Source organism: Haemaphysalis longicornis, unplaced genomic scaffold (assembly GCF_048455015.1).
Source record: "Haemaphysalis longicornis isolate Haplotype H1 unplaced genomic scaffold, Haemaphysalis longicornis Haplotype H1 scaffold_9, whole genome shotgun sequence".
Taxonomy (NCBI): Eukaryota; Metazoa; Arthropoda; class Arachnida; order Ixodida; family Ixodidae; genus Haemaphysalis; species Haemaphysalis longicornis.
The window spans coordinates 81,012,379-81,024,776 of NW_027526460.1; the positions used below are offsets into that span (position 1 = coordinate 81,012,379).

General features: G+C 42.4%; 2 non-coding genes across 2 annotated transcripts; both read right to left on the reverse strand.

Annotated features, from left to right (window-relative positions):
• Positions 1-4,521: 4,521 nt before the first annotated feature.
• Positions 4,522-4,593, reverse strand: Trnat-ugu (transfer RNA threonine (anticodon UGU)). Its single transcript has one exon. It is a non-coding gene; the product is annotated as a tRNA-Thr (tRNA).
• A 416-nt stretch (positions 4,594-5,009) lies between these two features.
• Positions 5,010-5,081, reverse strand: Trnat-ugu (transfer RNA threonine (anticodon UGU)). The gene has a single exon. It is a non-coding gene; the product is annotated as a tRNA-Thr (tRNA).
• Positions 5,082-12,398: the final 7,317 nt, after the last annotated feature.

Here is a 12,398-nt window from a genome sequence, read left to right on the forward strand (position 1 = left end):
GTATCACAAGAATAATGTTTGCGGAAACAATGTTTGACGGACAGAAGAAGGATATTGATTCGAGGTCGATTATGACACTACAGTCTATTATAGGTCTAAGAAGTTTCGAAGAAATGCATGTAAAAGAGATTGTATGGTAGTTAGCAGGAATTGACCTGTCGCCTGACGTGAAGACTGGTGATGTCAGGGCTTTCTTCCAATCGTCCGGAACCGTCCCTCTTTCAATGTATTGCGTAAATATTAAAGAGTCTAGAAAGCTAGAATATCCAAGAGTGCTTTTACGAAGTTTGATACTAAGGCCGTCACCGCCAGTGGAGGACGAAGCTTTAAGGTTCCGAATTAGGTTGGAAATTCCCCCAGGGCTAATTTCGAAAGTGAGTAAAGCAGGAGATGAATCGAGCGGAGGTGTTGAGGAGAAGGCTGTGTCAATCGCGAAAGTGAATGGTGAGGCAAAGTAGTCATTCACAACGAACCCTCAGGGTTCACTATAATAGGTCTACCGTTGTAATCACAGAGATCAATTCCGGTGGTCCTTGATTTAGAGGAAAACAATCATCAAAACTTGTTGGGGTTACACTTCGAAATTGATAGTAAATGCACGTATAAATATGTTTTTTTTTGGTTCCAGCCAATTCTTTAGTATACTTGTCTGCGCACTGGAGATATTTTGCCCGATCATCAGCAGCGTTTTGTAATTTAGCGGAAGTGTACAGGCGCTTTTTTCTGTTGAGTAGCGATTTTAAGCGGTTAGAAAACTACTGATTGTGTGAATCAGTTTTAACAAAAATTGTTAGAATAAATTGATTTTTCAGCCTTATAAATTTGTTCTTAAATATTTCCAAGTTGCAATTGATGCTGCGATTTGTTAGGTATGCAGGAAGTTCTCATAGAATAGTGCTAGATCACATTTTATGGCATTGTAGTTGCCTCTTTTGTAATCAGTGATGTTTTTAGCTTCAGGCCATTTTTTTGTAATGGCAAGTATAGGCAAATATAGCAAGAACTGTGATCACTGGAACCAGGGAATGGAGTTACGTTAGATACTTCATCAGGGTTCGTGGTAAGCAAAGGGTCGAGCATGTGGTTGCCTCTAGTAGGGCATGAAATGGCTTGATGCAAGGTTAAATCAAGTGTAACCTGAATGAATTGGTTTGACTCGCTCGTTGGGGAAGTAGTTGGAGAGGAAAGTAGGGGCCAGCTCACTCAAACATGATTAAAATCATTGAACAAAAACAGAGGGGCTTCGGGAATGTTTTCTTTACGGTAGTTAGGGCGCGCATGAGCAAGGGACACAACGAAGTGTGGCTACCGGGAGGCCGAGAGCTGATGCCAAATGCAGTGAAAACATTGCGATGCCGCACACATACCCAAGCAATTTCGACGCAGTCGTCGGAAGATATAAAAGACGTAGTTAGGGTATTGCGTACAGCAATGAGAACCCAATGACCCCTGCGGTCCGACCGGTCGCTGCGATATACGGTGAAGGTAAGATGATTCGCGAGCACTTCAGTATCACCAATGTCAGGGTTTAGCCAAGTTTCAGTTAAGAGTACAACTTCAGTATCTACGTCTTTGATTAGGCTGTGGATATGATCACGTTTAGGAATTATGCTGCGTCAATTTGTGAAGGCTAGGTTTAAGGGTTGGTATGATAAAGGGCGAGAGCGGATAACATCGCGAAGGAGAGGCAGGCACGCGATGTCAATGTGTGGTACCGGATACGTTTGTAGATATTTTACTATGGGTGGGCTCAGCTGGATGCTCTCGGGTGCATTCTACAGGGCTATCGGAAAAATAAATCATTGGAAAAACAGCTTTTTCCAACCAGACGCCTGTCAAGTTTCAGTTTAAAAGCACATTTTGCAGGACGGATGTACTTGAATAGCTTTGAGGAAGCCAGGCGAGTGGCAGCAGCGAAATCTCCAATGGAGTAATTAAAACCTTCTAACTTAGGTCCACAGGGTAGAATGCCATATTTTGCCTTGAAGTTAGTACATTTAACGATAATAGGTCGTTTATTTTCTCGACGGAAAAGTTACCGATGGGGTGGACTTGCTCACTGTGGTTAGAAAGCAGCGGAAAGGTGAACTGGGTCGAACACAATTCTTCAACCTTTTCTTCAGATTGTTGTTATGTTTCTTTAGGACCGTTATCGATACCAATAAAAAAAAGGTTGTTCCTGAGCATGCACAACTTCTTTTAGATAGCCACGGATGCCTCCTCGCAAACACAACGTCGTAACAGACAACTCAGGCAAAGTCCTGCCTAAACTCATTTGGCAAACGGTGGACAAAAAAGATTTTTTACATCCCGCCAAAACGGAAAGCGGTTTGCCAACTGACGTAAAAAAGAAATGTATTAAACCTATCCCCCCTTCCCGTACACGTCGAAAGAGATTTGTACGACTGATCCTCTCCCAAGTTGAACCCCAAACAAACACAGCGAAAACATGATCAAACTTCTGTACGTTTGCCTGTGAACAGTGACGTAGCTGTAACACATACCAAAGTTTGCACGCCCTAAAAAGGTTGCAAATATTTGCGCGAGCTAAGATGAATAAATTCGCACCCTTCCACTTTTCTGCCTTTTCTTTAAGCTCAACGCAGGCGGCACTGGATGTATGAGGTATATAATGTACAACCTGTTCACAGCTTTATTTTGTTTTGGTATTTTAAGCAGCATAGGTGAATATTTATTGTATAGCGCTCATGCAGTAAGCGTTCCCCAAATTTCCACAATATCTTACGGCTAGCAATAGCATTTGTTAGACGGAAAAGCGTTTGCAGATGAGTGGTCGTGCTGCGGAACTGCTGTACTTGCTCATCCAGCGCAAAAATGTGCTTCCTGCGACATAGTTTTATGCTGTACGGGAAACGTTTCAGTTGATTTTATTTTTTAGTACCTATATTAACTTTGCTGACTCTTCTCCCTCCTTCAAGTGGCCTTAGATCTTCCTACTAGCATACCAGCCAGCGAAGCATTGCAGGTGCGGTTCTGCAGCACTTGTATTGGACGACCTTGACTTGGAGTTTGATACAGTGTACGAACCAACAAATTAAAGAAATGCACATTCTTCCACTCACAAACGTGTCGTGGCTTAGTTTTAACTGAGCGAACGAATTGTGACGACCCGCAGGTGGCCGGCGGAATAAACGCTGGGCCGACTAAAACTCTGTTGGAAGGTCGGTGAGCCGTGCAGTAGCGCCGTCAAGCCATTTCCTCCTGACGTCAAACGAAAACGCCACAGAAAATAGGCGAGGATGCAGAGAGGAGAGCAGCGTTTTCTAGTTGATGTTTTCACTAAATAAATTCGCGTGAACGCACTCAGAGTGGTCGAAACTGGGCCTATGAACTCGAGACTACAATTTGCGCTTGTAATCCCGCAATGTTTACAAATCACTTCAGTGTTCTTTAAGAGAAGCGTGCCGGACTGCAGGTTCTGTAGGTCGGATGTGATATTGGGTAGTACGCAAACCTAATGTGAAGTGTCTGGATACTTATTGGACCTACTAAAATCAACGACAAATTTGTCTTCATGAATAGTCTGTTCATGAAGACAATTTTATCGTTCATTTCCGTACGTTCCTCAAGTATCCCGACACTTCAACAGCAGTGACAAGAGCGTTAGCGGGATGCCGCAACAAACTAAAGGTGGCACCAACTATTCATCTCTAACATTTACACAGCTGTGAGCTGAAAATAAAAAAAAGGAAAAAGAAAAACTAATCAGCGACTCTTCGTCTAATTACAACGATGGATGAATGCGAAGCTTTGTCGTCATGAATCAACGTCGTCTGCGCACGGTGGAGTGCAGGATATTTGCGGTCAAATTTTTCGCGTCGATGCGGCCCTGTCGAAATCTAAACCGCTTCGACCATGACCCAGATTTATTTCCAGCAAGGGGAAGAACTTTTTATTTCCCTGAACCCATCTTCACGTCACAGACGCCATAATTGAGGACACTAAAACTTTTCTTTAATTAGAAAGAATGGTCTTGTCACAGTTGAATTATTGCTGTCCCTTCTTTTTTGTGTATTCAACAACGCCTTAAACTGGCTTTAGACAAACCCCCAAAAGTATGTTTCCTTGATATATTGCTACAACGCTAAAACCCCTCATTCTCGATAGAGACGCAATAATTTGCTAATGTGGGGCCTAGTATGCTTCACCGGCTCACTTCCTGCTGATTTGTTTCGTGCCGTGAAAATTATGCATTAACTCCGGCTCCGCTGTGCGGAAATATCAGACCAAACTTATCGAAGAGCAAAGTTAAACTTTCCAGATGTCTGCTAAGTCTTCCCCAGGATATATATATATATATATATATATATATATATATATATATATATATATATATATATATATATATATATATATATATACATACAGAAAGATAGGTCAGCAGTCTACAACGCCAAAGGAGGCATAGGGGTGTGGTTAGGCTCTTTTTCTTTTTTCACTACGGTTAATGAAGTAAACATTTTTTTAAATATACAGAAGAAAGAAAGAAAAAAAAACACGCGCCCAGAGTGGGGACCGAACCCACGCCTTTCGATTACATGTCGAATGCCTTACCAATTCGGCTATCTGGGCGACTGTGTTCTCCTTAACTTTCTGGGCTATTTATATTTACTAGAAGTGTATCTGACGCTTGAGGGTGGTAGCCAGCACCACTCTGACTACACGGGGAGAAGGGGACCTTCTTTGAAACCCCCGGGGCGTGACTCGAACGTCTACAGCCTGTCATGAGCGGGTAACTGGCGGGAAGCCCTCTTATGCTACCTAGGCATCAAGGCTGCCAGAACCGAGATCCTCGCTAGGCTTTCGCGGAATAATATAGTAAGGAAATGAGGGGCTCGTTGAGGAAATACAGAAAGATAGGTCAGCAGTCTACAACGCCAAAGGAGGCATAGGGGTGTGGTTAGGCTCTTTTTCTTTTTTCACTACGGTTAATGAAGTAAACATTTTTTTAAATATACACAAGAAAGAAAGAAAGAAAGAAAAACACGCGCCCAGAGTGGGGACCGAACCCACGCCTTTCGATTACATGTCGAATGCCTTACCAATTCGGCTATCTGGGCGACTGTGTTCTCCTTAACTTTCTGGGCTATTTATATTTACTAGAAGTGTATCTGACGCTTGAGGGTGGTAGCCAGCGCCACTCTGACTACACGGGGAGAAGGGGACCTTCTTTTCAACTCACGGGGCGTGACTCGAACGTCTACAGCCTGTCCTGAGCGGGTAACTGGCGGGAAGCCCTCTTATGCTACCTAGACATCAAGGCTGCCAGAACCGAGATCCTCGCTAGGCTTTCGCAGAATAATATAGTAAGGAAATGAGGGGCTCATTGAGGAAATACAGAAAGATAGGTCAGCAGTCTACAACGCCAAAGGAGGCATAGGGGTGTGGTTAGGCTCTTTTTCTTTTTTCACTACGGTTAATGAAGTAAACATTTTTTTAAATATACAGAAGAAAGAAAGAAAGAAAAACACGCACCCAGAGTGGGGCCCGAACCCACGCCTTTCGATTACATGTCGAATGCCTTACCAATTCGGCTATCTGGGCGACTGTGTTCTCCTTAACTTTCTGGGCTATTTCGACGTTCCAGTCACGCCGCGGGGGTTGAAAAGAAGGTCCCCTTCTCCCCGTGTAGTCAGAGTGGCGCTGGCTACCACCCTCAAGCGTCAGATACACTTCTAGTAAATATAAATAGGCCAGAAAATTAAGGAGAACACAGTCGCCCAGATAGCCGAATTGGTAAGGCATTCGACATGTAATCGAAAGGCGTGGGTTCGGTCCCCACTCTGGGCGCGTGTTTTTCTTTCTTTCTTTCTTCTGTATATTTAAAAAAATGTTTACTTCATTAACCGTAGTGAAAAAAGAGAAAGAGCCTAACCACACCCCTATGCCTCCTTTGGCGTTGTAGACTGCTGACCTATCTTTCTGTATTTCCTCAACGAGCCCCTCATTTCCTTTTAATATTTATATATGCATGTATATGTATATATATCTATATATATAAAGGCGGAAATGATGTGGTGTCGAGAGAACTGATCATAAACTTGGCTGCTTCTTTTGTTTTCCTTATTTATGAGTTCTGTTTTCATAAAGATATCTCGTTAGCATTTAAGTCTTTGTTCTCTTGCTAATCATAAAACATCGGGTTGAAATCCGGCATTTTTGTTCTTTGGTTCGTTGTTTTATTCTCTAATGTAGTCAGAAGTAACAATGGGATGCCGGGTGGCTAAGAGACTTTATGGAAATAAATCTATGAGCCGATGAAATAATATTCCACATGATGTTTTTAGAGGGGACGCATTGGATGTTTTGAGAAACAGCCAAGCAAAGAGTGAAACGTGAATATGAAAATGCCAAAATAAGCGGAAAAATTTGTAATTTAGTCCTAGCAAGGCCAATTATTGTATTGCTGCTCAATTACTCGTAATGCAATTTTGTAGAAAAGTACGAGTTCATCGATTCAATCCTTATGATACAGATAATAATGCGAAAAATACTGGTCAAACGGGTACACCCATATTCAATCAATCAATCAATCAATCAATCAATTAACCAACCAACCAACCAATGAATAAATCAATCATTTATTTAACAAGTTGCTTGCCCAGGAACAGCCTGGGGCCTTTGTACCGGTGCAAGGAAACAACAATACAAGAAACATGAACATATCTTGCGATGAAAACTATGAATGCAATAGCACTGGTTACAAACCAAGAAAACTACACATCTTGACATAAACAAACACAAGCAAACGCACTTACAAGCACCCATTCATACACACAAGTAATGCTAAAAGGGAGGCATAGCCGACAGAAGTAAACGAGTCAATTAAAAAGTGATTAGAAAGAAAGGAACAAAAAGATAGCTTCTGCTAAAATCACAGAATGAGAGTCAGTCGATTTCATGAGCACAGGAGTAGTGAAAAAGAAATACGTAATAAGTAATGTTTGCAGTTACGCCAATACAAATTCACAGAGAAGTTTGCTAAGCAGACCAGGGCAATCAACAAATATATCCAGGTATTGCGAGCACCGATTGTACGTGGCTTGCAGTCGTAACATAGGGCGCAAAACACGCAGCCATTTGGAATTGTACATGGTATCTTGTTTCCTGGTCACCTTTTGTGGCACGCAAAGAGGAACATGCTGTAGCAGCTCACCACAAGACACTTTACCGTGAGTAATTTTAAAGAGGAAGAAAAGACCAGCCTTATTCCACCTGGATGTTAAGCAAAATGGCATCAATAAAGAAGGTGATCAAGGGTTGTAATTACAACTACCGCCGAAGCGATGATTAAAGATAGACATAAATTAAATTTGGACCCTTTTGATAGGCATACGGTTTGTTTTCAACGTGCTATTCCAGAGGACATATACATGCTCAAGCAGAGGACGACATATAGTTGTATAAAGCTTGAGAAGAGAATTTCGCTCTTTAAACTCTTTCGATACGCGACACACAACGCGACGCAATCGAAGAGCTCTACGACTAATTACCTGCATACGTGGGACAAGCTTACTTTACTGTCGAAATTGACGCCACGGTCGTTAACCAAGACCACACATGAATGTAATTCAGCATTGATGTTGTACGAGAAGATGTTAGTTTTTCTTGTGTATGTCATTACCTTCGTGTTAGATGTGTTGGTGAGGAGTTTGGTGCAAGAGTACGAATGCGAAAAGGACTAGATCGCTCTCTGGAGAGCTGAACAGCGGGCAGTGTTCGAAAAACATATGAAAAGACTAACACCAATAAATACTGGTGGGGCATCATTTATAAAGATTACAAAGAAAAGAGGCCCGAGAACTGAGCCCTCAGAGATACCACTGGTGGCCTCATAGGAAAGACAAGACTGCCCATTTGCACGCACAAAACATGGCATATCACATAAATAATTGCATGGAAGTAATATCTGGTATGGTTGTATATCAAGCTGATGTGAATAGAAGCTCGAGGCAGACGACGTCAAAAACCTGTCCCTTCCAGATCTTCCGGAGCAGGCACCATAAAGTTGATGAGATTGGTGGTGGTCGAACGCTCCGCGAGAAAGCCGTGATTCTAGGTAGTACTATGGTATTTTATAGTACGTGACTAGTTTACGCAGTATGGACTCAAATAGTTTACAAGCAGCACATAGAATAGATATCGGTCGTTAGTTCCTGGGGTCCAATTTTGAACCTGACGTAACTACAGGCACCCTCGCAATCTTCCAACGAACGGAGAACTTTGCAGTCTTATTGATTAAGAAGTTTGATATACACACGTCAAGACTGGAACAAGGATATTACCAAACGCTTTCAATACTGCACAAGAAATGTCTTCAAGGCCGCACGAAAATGACGATGCTTATTGTGTTAGAGCATCCGAAACGGGGCTTTCAGAAAACAACACTTCTGAGCCTTTACGGTAATCTAGAGACAATTGACGGGGCAAGCTCTACTTTTTTGCCGTAGGCCGAGCGCAATCGCTGCGGAAATGTATTGGGAACGTCCGACATGCTCTTTCCCCGTTGATCGAAAGGGTTAATGTTTCCAGGTGAATGTTTAGAGGTTTTTCGGCGGAAGTGGCCCCAGAAAGATTTGGCACTACGTCTTGCGTCAGCCTCAACCACAGCAATGTAACTCGACCTATTGCGAATAACGAGCCATTTACAAAGAGACCTGAGTTGACACAACTCATTCGGCCACCTTTCTTGCCCTGTTGTCTTAGCTTGCTTGTGTGGTCTATTTTTCCTCCCCAAAGCTCGTTTAGGTTCAGCAGCAAACCAAGGCGAAAAATACCTTTCTTTTCCATTTTTTTAACAAAGCTACGGATGCGATTGTGTAGAACGTCCATGAAAAATTCGGTCTGTTCGACAACGTTGATGAGTTTATCTATTGGCGTCCAGTCAGTGTTATTGTGAAAGTGAAATAAACCCATGTAGTCCCCATGAGCAAAATCATAACTTCTGCTTCCTGGTGTGCAAACAGGGGAACTGTTATTAAGGACACATATGGTATGTAATGAAATATGAAATGGAGGATGAAACTTGCCAGGTTTTACAATGTTATTATTGCTGCTCGAGACGTCTCTAGCTTCCAGGCCACTCAGACACAAGTCTAAGACGTTCCCACATGTATTCTTTATGAAGTTGCACTGCTGCAAAGTAATAAAAAATGAAATCTACTAGAAAGTACCACTTCTGAAATATTGGATGAGAAGCCAGATTCCCCAGAGGACTCTCCCATGAAGTTCCCAGTGCATTAAAGCCCTTGAGCGACCAGAAAATGGTGATCACTGCTTGATATGGAAGTAGTTTCGATTGTGGTTAGGATATTTTGAAACCCAGTGGCATGTGTCTCAGGTGAAATGTAGTAAGTATGCGCTAAGGGGCGTCTAGCCCGACTGCAAAACACCTCTCACCATATATACACACAATCTAATTCAAGGTCGAGGTGGCGTTTACACTTAATGGAGTCATGTAAGGCAACAAGCGGATGGCCACGGTTTACCGCGCAATGGGCCACTGGCATGTGGGAAAACTTCGTAATGCAGAGGGAACAAGGTATTGGAACTTACGTCTGCGCACAACGAAGTTCCGGTCAGAATATTAATAGGCCAGGAGGAAGAAACGACATTTGAGAAAAATTCCGCTGACATAGGGCGAAATCCACGGACGTTCTGATAAAAGCAATCTAAGCTATTATTATTTGAGGTCTCGGCTGCTTGTGCTGCTGCTGCTAATAATAGTATATTAATAATACTAATAAAATAATAATAATATTAGTAATCAATCAATCAATCATGTTTGATTACGTGCCCAGGAACAGCCAGAGGCCTGAGTGCTGGCGCACGGGTAGTTACATGAAGACAAAATACAAGAAACATATAGCAAGAAACAAACAAGCGACAAGACACACACAAATTGAAGTAGTGAAAATGACAGAAATAAAGCACAGGCGGAGCCTGGATACAGGTAAAAAATAAAAAAAGAAGATGCTTATGTTGCTCTGCCCGTCGTAAAGGCCACACGACAGGCAGAACAACAAAGTTTGACAGTAATACAACAGAAACAACGGCAAGAGTGTAGAGACAAAAGAAGACCTTCGGCGCTCCACACGCGCACTTATTCCACCGTGTGGATCAAACCTCCCTGGTGGGCTTACCCGCCGTGAGGAGGTGGCGCTACGAAGGATTCGAGTCGGGGCTGCTCTCACACCAGCTGTCACCCACACCTGGCCCCCGGATCGACGGGCTCCGTTTGGCCGGACATGCCCATTTTGCACCACGTCGGCATCGACCGCAGACATTCACCATCTTCTGTGGACTTGCCGTGGCCTCCAACGTTCCCGACAGCAAGTGCTACATAGTGTGGGACTCAACCCAGGCCGCCCTCCCGACTACAGACGCTGGCTCTTTGGGCCGTATCACCGGAGCCTCTTAGACTTTCTTAGTGAAAACTTCCTGTTTACGTACATTTAAACACACTCGCCTCCACCGTTTTATGCTGCAGAGCAAACTTTCGCAATTAAAAAAAGACGAACAAATGACAGTAAACAGTTTCAAAAATTAATAATAATAATAATAATAATCAATCAATCAATCAATCGATCAAACTTTATTTTTGGTGCCCAGGAACAACACTAGGGTCTTGGTACTGGTACACCATGTACAAGCATTCATAAAAACAAACTAAAATCAATACAACACAACACAGAAAACCATATATATGAAAGAAACAATAAAGTAAAAATAGTTACAGAGATCCCAGAAAGCAAAACAGCAAAAAAAAGGAAGCCTAGTGTTAGAAGCCATGACACCCGGCCAGCAAAACGTTGAGGGCACGTGAAAAATTGAAAATACACAAGCAAATACTCAATGAACATGACGGAGATAGTTTATACACATAAAACAAAGGTTTTGTAAGAAGATCTTAGGAAGTTTCAAAATGGAAAAACGAAGTTCAGCGTTACAAGCACTGACACTTAAACCGACAAAAATTCAAGCAACACAAAATCAGGAAAAGTGAAAAACAAACAAGCAAGATGATGATTTGCATATAATAAATACGGAACAGAAATACGGCACATAAATGACATAAAGGCACTTAAGCTACAACAGTTTTCAATTCATTAGAGAACAAAGACAAAGAGCTCTGGAATATATCAAGACGATCGGAATATTCATTATATGCACATTGTATTCTGCAGATGGACGAGCGTCGTCTACTTAAAGCATCTGTTCTGAACGTTCGAAATCTTCTGAAAAGTTATTTCGGCAAGTTGACATTGATAAGTGCAACCAAGTCATCACACAAAATATCACCATGAAGAAGTTTATAAAGAAAGATAATGTCAGCTCTCATTCGTCGACACCAAAGGGAAGGAATACTTTTGAGACAAGACATGCTGCCGTTTGCGTCTTGTACATGACGGAAACGGTGCCTAAAGATAGAAAGGAACTTATTTTGAACCCTTTCGATGCGGTCACTATTGGACTTGCAAGTTCCATTCCAAACAACAGAACCGTATTAGAGAAGAGGTAAGCAGAGAGCTGAATACAACTTTAAAAAAGGAAGAGGACTTTGAAACTCTCTAGAATACCTGCAAACAGCACCCAGACATCGAAGAGAGCGTCCGGTAATTTGTGTAACATGGGAAGAGAAAGTCGGAGAAGAATCAAATAGTACTCCCAAGTCCCGAATTTCGGTCACCCTCGGCAGTGCAGTGCTTGCTATTTTATAGGAGTATTGCAGCTGTTGAGTTTTCCTACTATAGGAAACAACTTTAGTTTTTGAGGGGTTCAAAATTAAGTCGTTTTTGGTGCACCAATGATTGAATGACACGATATCAGCCTGAAGAGAATTACAGTCCTGAACATTACGCACTTCTCTGAAGATTTTCATATCATCAGCATGCAACAAAAAGGATGAATTTTGAATGGCAGAAGCAACACCGGTAATGAAAATGGAAAAAAGAAGGGGGCCCAGAACGGAGCCCTGGGGTACACCACTTGTTGCTTTGTACCTAAATGATGTTTCACCGTTAACACTTACATAGCAATATCGCTCCTGGAGATAGCAACATATAAGACCCACTAAAGAAGCGTGAACATCTAACAGAATGAGATTGGCAAGCAATAACGAGTGGTTGACTACATCAAAGGCCTTGCTCATGTCACAGTAGACCGCATCAAGCTGGCTTCTACCAACGACTGCTGGGACAGCCTGCTCCATGAAGCATGCGAGGTTTGTGGAAGTTGAGCGACCACGCATGAAGCCATGTTGATTAGGAATAAGGACGTGTTTAAGTGAGAAAGACAAGACCGTATGAAGAGATAACTCGAATATTTTAGAGGCAGAACAAGGGAGCGACACTGGCCTATAGTTCAAAGGGTCAGTT